This window comes from Tympanuchus pallidicinctus, unplaced genomic scaffold (genome assembly GCF_026119805.1).
Source record: "Tympanuchus pallidicinctus isolate F22 unplaced genomic scaffold, pur_lepc_1.0 scaffold5, whole genome shotgun sequence".
Lineage (NCBI taxonomy): Eukaryota > Metazoa > Chordata > Aves > Galliformes > Phasianidae > Tympanuchus > Tympanuchus pallidicinctus.
Genome location: NW_026294769.1, coordinates 28409856 through 28426631, shown reverse-complemented (window position 1 = coordinate 28426631; position 16776 = coordinate 28409856). Strand labels below are relative to the sequence as shown.

The window sequence follows — 16776 nt, the reverse complement described above, 5'->3', positions numbered from 1 at the left end:
AGTATCTTGCTGAAATTGTTGTTTTTGAAAATGGTTGACTTGAGAAAGGAACTAGAAACCACCCATTATTACGTGGAATAATACTCTTCCTGTTTGTTGCACCTAAGAGGAGCAAGAATGCAGCAAAGAGTTATGATAGTATTTGCCTCCTCCTTGTGACTCTTAGTGGCTCTCTCTGCATCACAAACACTTTGATTAAAATGCATTAACATCCCAAGGAGAAAAGTCCTTAGCAGGACTTTGTGTGTCATCAGTGATGATTGCCCATCATTGGATTTCTTAGCTCAGTATCTTTAGCAGATATTCACAGTTTTCCACATTAAAATCCCTAATACTTGGGAAGTTTTCTATTCAAAAACACAAAGTTGCACATAAAAAGCAAGACCTAATGATGACCTAGGAGCTAAAAATGTGCTCACTTCATGGGAGCTACCACAAAAACAAAAAAGATCTCAAAAAACACCAGATACGAATGACTGCAGATAGCTTTTAGCCTAGAACCAAATACCCTAAAGATTTGAGATATGAGGCTAAAGTGCACTGTGCTGTACAGAAGCTATATTCTGACCATAAGGAATTCACAGAGTGTTTAATTAGTATCTGTTGAGCTTTGTGACACCCTGGGAGCTGTGTGTGACATTTTATGGAGGAATTAATTGAAGTACAGAGTGATTAGCTGATGTGCCATACAATGACATTGAATTAAGGTATTCTGAAATGCATAGATTGCTTCAGCTTCTCGAGGGAGGGAAGTTAGAGGGTCTTTGATTTAGGTGCCCATAGGTACACAATTAAAGTAATGAGATCACTCAATAGAAATGAAACAAAAAGAGATTTAATCCTAGTAAACCTAGATCCAAACACTTCATTCATATCATGGCCTTCTGAGATGACAGCATCAGTGGGCAAAGGAAGAGAACTGGTATCATCTACCTAGACTTGTGCAAGGCCTTTGACATAGCCCTGCACCACACCCTTATCTCTGAGTTGGAGAGAGATGAATTTGAAGGCTGGACAGATGAACAAAAAATAGGTTGGACAGTCATATCCAGAAGGTTGCTGTCACCGGCTTTACATCCAGGAGGAGGCTGGTCATGACTGGTGTTCCCAGGCATCTGTCTTGGGACTAGAGCTCCTCATCATCTATATCAGTGACATACAATCACAGAATGGCCAGCATTGGAAGGGCCCTCAAGGATCACGAAACTCCAATCCTCTGACATATGCAGGGCCACCATCCTCCCCATTTAAAACTAGACCAGGCACATAAACAGTGGGATTGAGTGTATTCTCAGAAAGTTTGCTGATGACACCAAGCTGAGTAACACAGCTGACACAACAGAAGGGAAAGACAACATCCAGAAGGACCAGGACGTGCTTGAGAAGTGGGCACATGAGAATCTAATGAGGTTTAACAAGGCCAAGTACAAGGTGCTGCACTTGGGTTTGGGCAGTCCCAGACATGAGTACAGACTGGGAGAACTTGAGAGCAGTCCTACAGAAAAGGACTCGAGAATCCTGACAGATGAAAAGCAGGACATGAGAAAGTGTGTGCTTACACCCTGGAAAGCCAACTGTATTGTGGGCTGCATCAGGAGAAGGATGGCCAGAAGAGAGAGGGAGGGGATTCACCCTCTTACTCAACCTTTGTGGGACCCCATTTGGAATACTGTGTCCAGGCCTGGGGGCCCTAGTCCAGGAAGGATGCAGAGCTGGTGGAGTAGATCCAGAAGAAGATCACAGAGATGCTCAGAGGGCTGGAGCACCTCTGTAATAAAGAAACGCTGAGGGATCTAGCTTAAGCCATTCTATGACTCTATATGATTGGTTCTATGACCTCCAACACTAGAAGATAATTAGAAGATTAGAAGATAGACATGCAGTAAACTCTGAAATGTCTCCTCATTAGCATAATTCCCCCTCCACCCCCCAAAAAAAAGATTTAAAGCTGAGTTTAAAAAAAAATCTACTTTTCAGAACATAGAAAAATTATTCTAGACTATCCTAATGTTTCAGATCAGTTTTGTATTGCCATAGAGCAATCCAAATCCAGTGTTACCTAAACGTGTGCAAACATCTCAGTATATCACTGTTCAAAGTTCCACATCATCATATAACGAATCAGATTAATTTATAGTCTCGAAAGGACACTTTTTTTTTTTTTTTAGAATCAACCACAGTTATTCTTTCTATCGTTCCTTTTGTTTTAAATTGACTGCTATAGAATAAAAGTGTGTAAGAGAGGTTTGAGACTCTGCCTTCAATTCAATGACCCAGATAAAAAGTTATGCAGTGTTAATCAAAGTTAACAGTTTCAAACAATTTTCACAGAAGCCAAATGGGTGAGAGTTATGTCAAAAGACATTAATACTTCAGAAAGAACGTTTTGTATTGGCAGAAATTATGATATTAAAAGGCTTAGAAACTGCACCTTTCTCAGGCATTGCAATAAGTGTTTCAAGGACAAATTAAGTCATTAAGAAAAGCAAAAAATAAAAAAAAAATTGTCCAAAAAGAAAACCATTTATGTACTTCAACTAAAATGAACACAGTGTACATTGTTAAAATAATCTTAAGGGGAAAATACAGTCATAGTCTCCATAGAAATTATACTGATCTTTGAGAGCCAAATAACAGGCTTAAAAGTCTGTTGCTGTATTTATTTCAAACTGAGAGATATCTTCTTATGTGGATATTAGAAATGCTTACAGTCTCACTTGTGACAACAAGCACTACTGGCCCTTAAAGAGACTTTCATCTAAATCCACAGGGCTGTTTCCCAAAAAAAATAAAAAAAAGCTTTAGAGTTTCATTTGCTATTTTTTTTCCCTTTCAATCTTGAGTAAATTTTTCATAAAAACTTTAGATTATGGATGCCCCTTCCCCCCCTCTCTTCTTTTCTGAAGGGTGCAACTACAGAGTCCAAGATTTTTTAATTTTACTTTTTAATTTTAGAGATACTGTTGGAAACAACCAAACTATTTAAGTTATATATTCCTTTGGAAAAGGATACCAGTCAGCAAGACTCTTTTCACCTCTTACTTGGGCAGGTGACTCTCTTTAGTGCTGCATGTCCATGGGCTGCCCTACTGTGTAAGAGGACCTACTGGTATGATACAAGACAACACGAAATCCTATTCTTTTCCTTCCCAAACTACTGAAGAGTTGGCTCCACTTTATATTCACTGCCTTCAGATTGTGAAAAATAACTGTTGCATAAGGTGTGAATAATATTGTGTTATATAAATATCTTGTAGTATATGAACATGACAGTATATATTTATGGAGTGGAAAACGCGTAAAAAGCCAATTGCTTTCCTCCCCTTTAACTATGTAGGAATTTGCTCTAACAGTATCCTAACAATACTCTTAAAAGCTAAAGTATTTTCCAAGCAAATATGCAAAAAGCTGGCAGAAAGCCTTTAACATTAAAGCCCACAAAATTAGTCTAATTTCTCCCTAGTTTCTCATGCCCCAACAGATATGAACCACGTAAGAAACCTTCTGTTACCACACTGCTTGTCAAATTATTAGTGCTACACGTGAAATGTAAACCAGTAATGAGATAAGGAGGCCCAGGAGATTTATATTTTATGTAGCAGCCCCATGTTTATGCCACATCCAAGTATTCCCCAGATGTTTCAGTACAGTTAACTCCACATCACACAGTATCTGTGCTATTAAGCTGACTTCCTTATGTTCCTTTACATAGCATTGTGAAAGTCCTTTACTTTCTGGCTGAGTTGTTCTCCTTTGATGTTGCTTTATTAATGTGCATATCCCTTCTACTTTGCTCATGTGAAAAGCTAAGTAGAAAGACAGAAAGAAAGCTTTGATAATTACCATTCTGTACTTTTACTCTCTGAAGGGACTGGCTGGCATAAGAGATTTGTAAGATTGTTTATATCTCTCTGAATCCAGTTAAGTCACTTGTCCACTGTTTGCCCACAAATCTGTTTATTCTTTTTCTTATTCCTTTATATCTAGGTTCTTAGGTTTTGCTTATCTCAGAAAATATGCATATTTTTGAAGAAACTATTAATTGCTGTCAGAGCTGTAGAAAATACAAGGCAGTTCTAATTAGAGGTCTACCCAGGTATGCCAAAGGGACTTAAAGGTGCCACTTGCTACTTCGGGCAAGAGAGAATGAAATGGGGCAGAGCCTCTTACACTCTTCCAGAAGGCTTCCCCTCATCTTTCCCTTCAACTGTTTACGCTTTACTGAGGTACAACAACAGATGCCTAAAATCTCACAACCTCAAGGTATTCCTTTGATTTCATTAAAGTGCATATTTCTGAAAACTCAACCAACGTGATTAGTTTTCTACTTAGCAAGAAATAAAAATTCTTATGGACAAAAGAAAATTAAAGAGGTTAAAGTAAAAGCTGTAACTCAAATTAGTTATGAAAACCAAAGAAAAGAATTGCCTCTGGACGTCTGTCATGCATGATTTTTATCTGTCTGAAGAAATATGAGTAACAGATATTTGCTACAGTATCTATTTTCTACGGCAACAGTCTTTCACCATGGCTCATGCATTTATTACCCTACAAAATTATGGTCTTACTTACTCACTGCCAGTACTGCAGTTCTTCAACAGACAGGTGGATTCGTGGCACTGATTGGAGCACATATTTATTTGCACCACCACTATTAAATGAAATCTGATATTTGTATATTTATTAGCCCAGAAAACAAAACAAAACAAAACATCCTTGCAATTAAGAAGAATCAAAACTGAGAGAGCAGTGAAAAGAAGGTAGGGTGATTTAGGCCAACTGTAAGCAACTGTAACTATATTTTTTCTTGACTTCTGTACTTGGTGCTCTTCTTGCTTTCAAAGGCAAACCTCCCACAACAACCATCCCACTCAGCATTTGTCACAGAAGCGACCACAGGACCCTAACACCTCAAAGTCACCACACAGACAATCTATCAATGCCTCAACCAAACCAAAATCCACTAAGGTGCAAAAGTCAGTCCATTCTCCAGGAGACGAGGCAGTGCCAAATAAGCACCGAGGTCACCCCAGAGGCTCCAAGCAGAGGAAGAGAGATGGCTATCGAGCACAAGATGGGAGGCATGCTGTAAATTGCAATCACATGGCAGTTGCTGTGGTAACCACACCTTTTTAAAGATCAGTTGACAGATAAAGGCAGTTATAAGCTATCATATCCATTACTTGCATACAGGCAAAGGTTGAAAAAGTATTCATCTTCCACTTTGCATGAACATTGATTTTCCCTCTATGAATTCTCAAAGACCAATTCTCCAAGTACTCACAACAAATCGTCAGGAAAGGAAAAAGAGGAGGATGAAGTGAATACACAGATTTCCCCGGCTTCTTTGTACAACTATGTACTATGTACAACTATAGCAACAACCACTCAAAAGTCTTCCATTATCTATTGTCTTCTCTTTTCCTCTTTTTATCATGCTTATGAATGCATCATTCCTAACCCAAATTTCATCTGAGCTGTATTGTTTGTTTTGATACATAGACAGTTGGACTAGCTGATCTCGTAGGTCTTTTCCAACCTCGGTGATACTATGATTCTATAATAGATATAGTTATCTTCCATGAGGTTCCAAAAAAAGGTTAGCATATCACAGTGCTTCTGAGAAATTAATTTTCTCATTATTAGAAGGTACTTTGTTAAATTCAGGAGCACAGTTCTGTATCAATTAAACAACACTCTGCAGTACAACTTACCCTGATAATTGCCCTGCAGAGGGCAGAGGTAGGACCAATATTTGAACCCGACCCCATTTTACTTTAAGTTACTTTTAGCTGAGCATGAAGAAAACACAAGCACAGTTTTGCATTCAACATGATGGAAGTGTTATTGCAGCCTATACCTCTAGCTCTCCTTTGGCATGGCTAGACCTGCTCTCCTACAAGTCATTTAGAAGAGGTGGAAATGAACCGGCAACTCTCACACATGGTTGGCTTGTTTATGAGCTAGGTCCATCTCCTGTGCTAATCTATGAGGGCTGCTTCAAAACTAATACCTCCTACTTTATTATGTTAGCCAATTACATCCGAGGCAGATGTTTGTATTACTGCAGTAGTGGTTTGTTGCCTTGTGACAAGTGGCAGCACAGGGGCAGTCTGACAAAACAGTGTCTGACATGGAAGTGTATATGAAAAGAAAGGGATGGAATTTAATTTCTCCCTGGAAAAATCTGCACCTACTGACATTCATTGACACTTGCTGAATGCTTCTGGAGACCAAATAGTGGCTGAGAGCATAGTGAAGTGGTGGGTGGTACTTTTCAGCAGTAATGCTGTCACAGCAGCTGTGAAACAGTTAGTCATGTCAGTGAGTGCAAATTAAAAAAAATAAATAAAATGAGAACAGCATGCAGGCTCTTGTTCATCACAGGTGAAAATACACAGCTAATGGTGGCAATTGTGTTGAAAAATAGCGTTTTGCAGCTGAGAATTTGCTCTGTCAAAAACCATTATTGTGCTCTTTGTATCTACTGTATTTTCCATGGAAATAAACAGGAGGCATCACTTTCCGAGTGACCTACATGTATACATACCTAATCCATTTCTCTAGGTCAAAACGTTACAGAATAAGTAAAAATAAGCATTTGGTAGAATACTAGCACTAAAATTTGAGGTATTGCTACAATCATTCAGTTTCTGTATGCTTATATGTAAGTGCTAAGGACCTAATTTATTTTCAGATTGATACTCAGGAGACAAATTTGAACCAATGTAGTCATTTCCCCATTTTGAGGGGAAGAACAGCAAGTAAATGAAGCTGTTTGTAACTGATACAAAGAAAGCAGATAAATGTGCATTTCTACTGCTAGTCATGCCAGGGGAAACTGAAACCTCCTCCCTGCCTGCCCACCCCAGCTGCTCATCAGCACCTAGCATAAGGATTTCTGCCTTCCTCAAAGTCCTTTCCATCACAAAAAACAACGTGAACCAGCCCACCTAATTCTACCTGAACTGGAAGGACTGCTCACTGTTACTGTTCAGGTGACAAAATCTGGCGCAGCCTGGTCATTAGGCAGAGGCTGTCTTTCTGCAATTATTGATTATTGGTAAGAATGAAAACAAAAAAAACCAACAAAACACAACAAAACAACTTTTAATATTTCCTCCAAAAAGTATCTCAAAGAGTTAATTGAATACTGAACAACAGCATTGAGGACTATGTCACAGGGAGAACATAATACATCTTTCCAAACAGGTAAGTAGCTGCTGGTGAGCCTGAGGCTCAAAGGGTGATACACACTTGGGAGAAATGATACAGCTTCAGTGACTTTGTCCTTTAATAGCTATCTGCAAGTATCTCTTGCACACACGATAGGTGATCATTCCTCATCCACCTAGGATATGGTTCTTATTATCTTCTCTTCATATGGTACACTCCCCAAGGCATTTCTATTACCTACTCTATATCTGATGAGTGTTCATTTTTATTTTCTAGGTAGACTATTTAGCTGATGTCAACTAATAGAAAATAAGGTGCATTTAGCAGGAAAGGCTGTGTGGATCTGAATCAAATAAATTTTAAAAATCCTCAAAACAGAAGCCTGTAATAGTCCTCCCAGTTCTTCCACTGTCTATCCTACCAAGAGACCACAAATCAATAAAACATCTAAAGCAGCAATAGTACCTTATTTCAATTAAACTTTATCACTGTTATTCTCTACTCATTGATTTTAATAGCAGAGCATTATAACTGTACTAAAAGGTTATTTGGGTCTCTTGCAAAGCTGAGACTTCTATTTTATTTATCTCTTGAACGCATAACTATGTTTACTTCCAGTGTAACCACATCTGCTTTCATCAGGACTAAATCTAGTTTGTTATCTCAAATGTTATTGCCATAAAGTAATTGCACAGAGATATTGTTGAGAAGAAACTTCTGCCATTCATAAGGCAGAGGTTATTTTGCTATAATGAACATGCCTGTTAGTGGAAAATGGAAAAGGGTAAGAAACAACAGCATCCAAAAGGATAATTAAAAAAAAAAAAAAAAAAAAAAATGAAAAAGAGAAAAGAAAGAAGAAGAAAAAAAAGCATAGAGGCACACTACCTGTAGCCATGACACATTTATACAATTAATAATTTCTCTCTACATTAACCTACACATCAAAACCACTTCTGGTGCTGTTGCTATAACAAAGCACCCTGCCTCTACAATAGGAATGATCTTTTTCACTAGTGGTTCACATCCTGCATGCCTTCAGCACTGTCAAAACCTGAAAAACACAGTACTTTTTCACTGATAATTCTGCTATTGATTCAATGGTATTCAAGTTATTATTGGGCTCCTTCTATGGATGCATCATCACCAGTATCCTACTGACTTCCAACAGTATCAGTCCATTAAAACTGTCAATAACTCAAATCAAAAGAGTGCTTGAGACTGACTTAGATCAATAGACCTGATGGATGATGCATACACCCACTTCACTTAGAGAGAGATTGTTAATATAAGTGATTTTAATGGTATTTCATTCTGTAGTTCCTGCAGCCCAGTCATTAATGCTCTGTGTTAATTGGGGTTGATAGATTATCGAAGTGAGAACTGTGCAAATGAACTGAGGTGATTATTTTCCCACACTTGTTTCCAACCCTCATTAGACATAGTAAAGGCAGAGATGTTGCTATGCTCAGCCCAGACCATTGTCATTATGAAGTCATCCAGCTTTGCCTTTTGCTTTGGAATCATAACAGATGATCAATTTTGTGCAAAAAGAAGCAAGAGGCAAAAGGAGACAAACTGAAGAAGGAAGAGTTTTCCAGCTTTGAAGGCCTTAAGACAAAGCATTTATAAATGCCTGAAGGACTACCAGCTTTAACACACAACCTGATTTACCAGCAATTTTGAGTGCTTTGAAATTCATGGCCTGGTCCCACATTTTTCTCAAGATTGATGCTCCAAGGCTCACTACAACAGGCGGCCACAGAAACAGAATTCAGTTGAGTCCAATGGCCTCAAGTTGCACCAGGGTAAGTTTAGGTTGGACATCTGAAAAAATTTCTTTACAGAAAGGGTTGTTAAGCACTGGAATAGGTCCCCAGGGAGGTGGTTGAGTCACCACCCCTGAATGTGTTTAGAAACCGTTTGGATGTGGTGCTCAGGGACATGGTTTAGCAGAGGGCTGTTAGAGTTAGGGCAGCATGGTCAGATTGTGGTTGGACTTGATGATCTTTAATGTCTCTTCCAACCTTAGGAATCATAGAATCATTGAGCTGCTATGTTCAGCAACTCATCTCCAAAAATAGTTAGATTCAGACTGAAGGCAGTGCCACGTATTTATCAAATGAGACTTCAAAAAATCCTGGGCTGTGCTTGCCCATTGCTTCCTTGAAGAAACAATGTTAACTTTCATAGGTTCTCAAATAGTACAGTATGCAACTAGTACTAGGTCTAGTAATAACAAATCCTTTCCTCCATAAACTTTAATCCTTTGAAAAGGACTTTTCTGCTGTTTTCTTGGAAGCTCTACCAGATGCTTTCCTTGAGTCTTTAATGTATTAAAAGACTTGATGTCCTCTGTTGTGCTCCTATAAGAGCACTGATTGTTCATCTTATACAGATATTCAAAAATAAATAAATAAATAAAAATATCAACATACTAAATGCATTTTAGACAGTTCAGAGTCCCCTCTCAAGAAGCCATCTCTACCTTTGAGTTTTCTCTCCAGAATTCAACATGTTTTTCTTAAAACAACTTATTTTAATATAGTTCACCACAAGCAGTGAAGGTCCTTTATCACGAATATAGAGCTGCTCTCTTCAGTCAGCAAGAACTCCCACCAAGCCCTCTGTACTTCCTTTTAATATGTATTTCAGAACAGAGAAATCAAACTAAATGCCTTTCAAAATGAGATCATGAATAGTTCCAAAATTGCTTCCGTAACAGATTTCCTTTTTCAAATAAGAATAGAAAAGCAAAAATTTACTTTTACTGCAGAAAAGTATTCTGTTCATTCTTTTCTTAGACACAAGAGGTAGAAATTTTGTTTATTCAAAGTTCTGAAAACAGATATTTGACTGAACAGGAGGAGCCAAACATTGGAAAAATATCAATTCAGAAGATAAAAGAAAGGAAGTCATGGATTATCTGAAAACAAATAAACAAACAAGCAACAACAACAAAAACCACATAAGCACAACACAATGTGAAAACCGGTCCTAGCAAGGCCTCACAATTTTAGTTATCATTCAACAGGTTGCATCATCAGAGGCACACAGTAGAAATCTCTGCACAGATCCAGAGCTCCCACTTCAGCCTCAAAGTGCTTTATTTCAGGTATAACACACTAACTCAATTTTACAGTGTGCTTTGACTTGTAGGATAAAAGTAATTTATGAATATGAGGACAATGTGATATACTTGAACAGAAAACCTGCTACCTCACAGCTCTGATTTATTAACTTCGCAGGAAAAGGAGAACGGTTAGTACAGCTGTAATAGGTCTTTTGTTTGCTTTTCAAAGTTCACCACTCTAGAATACCATTAATAAATTAGGGAGGAGTGAACTTTCAATGACCATAACAAAGACTAAATAAGAACTGTATTACTAAAAAAAATACAGTAGACTTCACCTCAAGATATACAACTAATACACTAAGTAGAGGTGGTCTCTCGGTTTCCCTCTTGAAACAGTTTATGTTGTACTGTTGAAAGACATCTATACGCCCTTATCAAAGTGATTGGGAAAACCATTCTCAGAAAGACATCTTTCTGCAAGATCTCAAAATAATTCAATATACTGCTAGCTACAGGCAGTACTGTTCAGCCTTTCATATCCAGCCAACATCATTCCTGTAGTTCACCTCAACACACTGTACTGCAGTGGTTATTCCAGTGGCATAGAGGCATATGATGTGTGGGTTTTGGTCACATCTACACTGGAGTAAGCTGTCTGTAGAAAACAAGAACATGAATAACAGCTTTTATTATTATTATTATTATCTCCATGCGACACAGCTCTACTCAAGTGGAACAACAGTTCCACTGCTTTTCCATTATGTTCTTCAGTGGACAGGTTTGAAACTTCAGTCACTGGTAGACAATCATTTCAGGTTCAGTTCTCATTTTGCCTAAACAGTTTACAAGAGCTAAATCAGGATATAAAATTCAGACCTAAGATCCTTCTGAAAATGGTGATAAGTAGACAGTAGTTTACTAAAACAGCTAGAGACATTTCACTGAATAAGAGTAACCTGTAACATACACCTGCCATAAATGTCGTGTAATTTATTGTGGATCAGAGGATTTCAATGGAAAACTACTTGGAGCAGCCATATACCCCCCCATTTCCTGGTTTTCTAGTTGCCGTGACCCAACTACAGTGCATCTTCCACAGGCCCAGGCACTTCTTTTAAAGGAAGTGAAGATGCTTGAAAATGGGAGAGAAAAGAAGCCAAAGAAAAAGCTGCTATTCGCTTGATCTGGAATGGCCTTGTGGTAACTCTAGGCCAGGTTCTTCTCCACCAGTTATATGAAGAGTACGGCATTTGGCAGTCTCATGGAACTATTCCTACAGTCTTACTCCATGTTCAGATGGCAGACTATGCCCTAATTGCTCCAGTCCAACCGTGCACCTCAAGAGTTTTGGTGGTGTTTACTCAGCAGTTTCATCAGGTATCTGCCTGGGGAACATCACTGCTCCCACTACTGGAAATGATGTATATGCATCCAATTTCTGAAATGACAGCCTGTTTCCTCTCATCCTGCCTTCAAGGATGATAAATGGCACTTTACTCCTCTCTTTGCACAGGCCTTATATACCCAAACATTTTAATTCCTCTCCTCATTTTTATTAGAGAAGAAGAACGCTATCAACCTTCTCTTGGAGGCCATTTTTACTACCTGGTCTGTTATTCACTTTGTGCTCTTTTAGCCCCTGAGGAGCTAAAATCAGCAATTCCTTATGTATATCATCAAATCAGCAAATTCGTTATGTGTATCATTTCTTTGGGAACTACAGCTCCTGTGAGACCTTCTCTGAGTTGATTGAAGACTGCAAGTCAGCAGTTATTCAGCACTAGCACTGTATATACCACTTATCTTTCAGCTACATTAGATAGAGGTGAAGCTATATTTAGGTAAGTAAACAGTCTATATTTCAGCTTACATGACGTTAAAAAAGTTTTAAAATATTTTCTGTCTCCTATTCCTTTTATGTGCTACTTTAATCTCTACTTTGTGAAGAAAAACAAACAGCTCTACCTGTAAAAACATGCTAAAGGTTCCAGGAAAATTTGTGTTTCCCCACCAGTTTTGTGTAATGAAAGATTTTTGCCTAATTTAATTCTCTTTTACCAAAATGTTGGGATTATTAGGATTCATTCCATTATGAGCGAAAGTTTGTATCTGCAGCATGCAACACTGACAAACTGCAGTACCAAACTGATTACAGAATCAGCTCTGCTGTCTGCATTATGTGAAATCTCTATACAGTGTCACAGTCAAAGCCAGTATGCAATACAAATTCTAAACTACAAAAGAACCTAGGTTGAACCTCTCTGCTAGTGTCTAGAAACAGAGACTTTCCCCTTATACAATTCTTACTCCATACCTTGAAAAATAAGGAAAAACCAATAAGGAAAAACCAAGATAGTACTAATCCTTCTAAAGGAAAGTCAGAACCTGAATTTTGCTAGGGTCTTTGTGGAATCTAATTTTCATTTCCCCACTGAGAAAAGCTCATTGTAAGTCTTTCTATATGCATCCCAGCCTACCCAGCAAATAAAACATTAAAATTAATGGTCTACGTTGCAGCCCTACAGATTCTTGCTATGTTTTATTCTTTTGGCATCACTACTTGAAATATCTTATGTCTGAAAAATTGATATTTGCAATACCTCACCATTATGTCCACTCAGAGGATTTGATTCCTCCATGCAGAAAAAGTGGCACCCATTGAAATTACCTGAATGTATGTGAGACCAACCAGTGGATGTGTGCACAGTGAGGCAGTGCAATTCAACAGTGGCAATAGCAATGTCAAAGACAAGCCTTATTCCAAATGGCCATGCATAATTGTCACACCACAAAATGAAAAGTATCTCAATCATCTTGTCTATGTGAAGGAGTGGACTGTGATCAGAAAACTGGGTGAAGAGCAGAATATCAGATTCAATGCATTGGAAACAATGGTGGCTATGTTGTAATATTGCAAAATTTGTGCCATTTGGATCCCACAAATGCTCAAACAGAAAAAACATTGAATGCAAGTCTGTCAGGACTTATTGAACCAACACAAGACTGAAAATGACAGTTCCCTAGACTGAATCATAACTCTGTGATAAATTACCAGTGATAAGACATGGTGTCACCATTACAAGCCAGAGTCAAAACAGCAGTCAATAGCAACGGAATGGCAAGAAGTGAAGAAAAACTTCAAGACGCAACATTCCGCGACTAAAGTGAAGAGTGCTGCCTTTTGGGGTAGGATTTTCTGGAACCCAGACAAATCGTCAACTCTGACCACTGTAACGCTGACTAAGCTGAAGGCTTGAACTTACAGAGTTAGGGCAGAGAAAACGGCAACCTCTTTCTTGCAACACTGTAATACCAGGCCACAGACCAGTTTGAAGACCATAGAACACATTGCCAGTCTGGGCTGGACTGTCCTACCACATCCAGCACCTAGTCCAGATTTGACAACTTTTAACTTTTATCTCTTCAGGCTGATGAAAGGACTGCATGGACAACACTTGCCTAGAAACACCATCATAGCAGTTGTGAAACAGTGGTTCATAGCCACTTGTGCAGGCTTTATTTTTTTAAATGAGTGTAGCATACAGGCTCTTGTTCATTGCTAGCACAAGTGCACAGCTAACAGTGATGACTATGATGAAAAAATTGTATTTTGTAGCTCAAAATTTGCTCTATCAAATTATATTCTTGTGCTTTTTGTATCTGTTGTAATTTCCATGGAAATAATTAGGAGGCATTACTTTCAGAGTCACCTATATAATAATTATCAAGTGAGAGCTGTAAAGTTAACAGCATTGCACATTGAGCAGTTAGACTAAGAAGTGGAAGCAGCAATTGTAAAAATAATTAAGCCTTTTCTGCTTCTAACTCTTTATGCTATTAAAAGCCACTTGCCATTTCAGACCTCTACAGAATAATGAAAAACTAAAAGATGCATTATTCAACCAAATGAAAATGTTTTACTGTGTATTCTCTTAGCAGCACTTGGATGTATTAGATCCTACTTCAAGTCTGAAGAAAAAAAACACTGTTGCATACTTTTGAGATTAATCAGATTTCAGATACTAGTCAGGTTATATCTTGTTCAGACCAGCATGTCTAACAACCACCGTTCACTGTGAAAGACAGGTAAGCACATTAGTGTTAAAGGAGCAGGCACAAGAACTTAAGGAATCAAACATTCTGACTTGAGGGGCTCTGTTAGTATCATATGGAATCCAGAGATCTGATGGAGGAGAAGAAACGAGTGTTATTATCTGAATTTCACCCAGATTAGAACATCAATTTGGGAGATTACAGTGTAGACAAAATGCATAGCTAGTAGCAGCAAAGCATTTTAGTTAAGATTATTGCCAGATCAGGAAAAGCACTTCCATTCAAAGCACCTATATGACTTAAATGGTCTCATTTCAGTGTTTTCCTTGATGATTTTAAAGAAAACATATAAAACATTCTGACAAAAATTATTTTAAATAAATGATGACACAGATGACACGAAGATGAAGAAACAGTAAAATACTCAGAGGGACAATGTCAATGTGACTGTGATAAATTGGATAAGTGATGCAAGAAGATGAAAGATGGCAAAGAACAAAGTGATTGATTTCTCACTGCTGTATCCAGCAGTCATCTGCAAAACAAGAACCACAAACTCCAAGGAGTTCTATTCAACTTCTACTCAACAAAGAAAATAGAGCCTTCAATTTCGAGGAAGAAAGAGTAAAATAAAATTAAACTTGTATAAAAGAACAAGAGCTGTTTGTTCTTGTTGCTATTGAGGAAACAAGGATCAGGTCATACGACAACTGAAGGAATGGATTGTAGCTCAGCTGCCACCATCTCCCCTACATTTTCTAGTTCCCCAAGATCAAGAGAGAAGCATCAGGTTCATTCAGTTTACTCAAATGATACAGACTTATAACAGCAATAATATCAACCAAAAATTACAAGTGATCAAATCAATACACTTACATTTTGGTTCTCTAGTGCTTATTACTCAGAACTGTAGTATTTCTGGGGATATCTTCAGATAAATAAGCAAATAGATGAAGTCTTCCTAGACTACTAGATATAAAGTTTGATTGTATCCTACCAGAAGAAGATGCACTTCTCAGTTGATATGCACATCATTTATTCTACCACTCATTTTCTGCACTCTCCTATACAACATAAACACTGCAATAAAAACCCTTATCACTGAACCTTATGCCTCAGTATTTCATTTCAAAATATCATTTTGTGAAGTATTGTTACAATATCCTATGTTCTTGTTTATTTTCCAGTTCATAAGACCAAAACTTTGCATCTACATTTTCCTGACAAGCCAGCTACTCTACCAACCAGTTAATGAACATATAAAAAATAAACCAGTATTTATTCCCATTTATAAACCAGTAATTATTCTCATATTAAAGGGAAATCTTCTATATCATTATTATTTCATGCTTTCTATTCTATTTTACTATTGAAAAGACAATCATAGCATAGAATGACAATTTGTGCCATTATTTGAAGTAATTCTAGACAAAAGTTGTATCTGTAACCACAACTAAAAGGCTTCTGTGAGTAATGGAGTTCACCTGAGAGAAGTTTCCCAAACTTTAAATCAACTACATTCCTCCAAACACAGCGATACCCATTGAGGTGGTGAAGTCAAAGGAGAAATTTGCCTTTGCAGCACATTCATAATACATACAGTAAACTTTTAAGACTATATTTTTTTCCCCTCTCTAGAAACTGATTCTCTATACTATCTCAAAGCTGTTTGCTCCTCTTAAATTTTGAGGGTTGTTGCAGGCAATCTTTTGTAATCAAGATTTCCACCAAAATATTTAGAACAGCATGTTTCAAGACCATGTTTATCCACACTTTGCACACATTACAAGGAATTGGGGTGGCTCTGGTGTTTAGGACTCACCTTTCTGGTCACCTCCAGGTGGAGATTTTGACTATTTTCTTTCTAAATTCAGTGTTAATCTAATTATGATTGCAAGCATCTTCGAAAGAAGTCCAGAAATGTGAGACTCTGTATTATTTCTAACTTGAATGCCTAATGACCTTTTATAAAGTTTCTACTGCTTCAATGACATATTTCAATACCTTCCTCAGAAGAGGCAGGAGAGTGAACACTAAACGCTCCCCCTTGGCAAAGCCATCTAAGCTTACGTAGTGGCCCTAAACCAAGTTTTTCTGGCATTCACCAGTAACAAGAAAGCAACATGTAAACATAGTTTCTCATTGACTCTTCTCCTCTTGGCATATATATGTATATGACCATGGTTTCATAAGATTCACCTTGTCTTGGAAAACTCAACCTGAATTGCCAGCAAAACAGGGAGCCCAACCACTTAGTAATCTTGTGATTCAAAACAAGAAAATAAAAACAGATGTTTAGGTTTATAGAAAAACTCTCCATGTCATTAATGGGTAAGCTTGATACTGTGATAGTAAACTCACGTCACATAATATTTATATTAGAGAAACTTCTTGTACAATAATCAGAACACAACTGAATTTGTCTTGTTTTCCCTAGTAATATAGTGGGAAGTTAAAACTGACACTCAGTG

General features: G+C 37.7%; 1 long non-coding RNA gene across 1 annotated transcript in view; it reads right to left on the bottom strand.

Moving 5' to 3' along the window:
• LOC128090821 (uncharacterized) overlaps positions 1–16776 on the bottom strand; it is a 65876-nt gene that overhangs the window by 29679 nt on the left and 19421 nt on the right. The gene's annotated exons all lie outside the window — the stretch shown is intronic.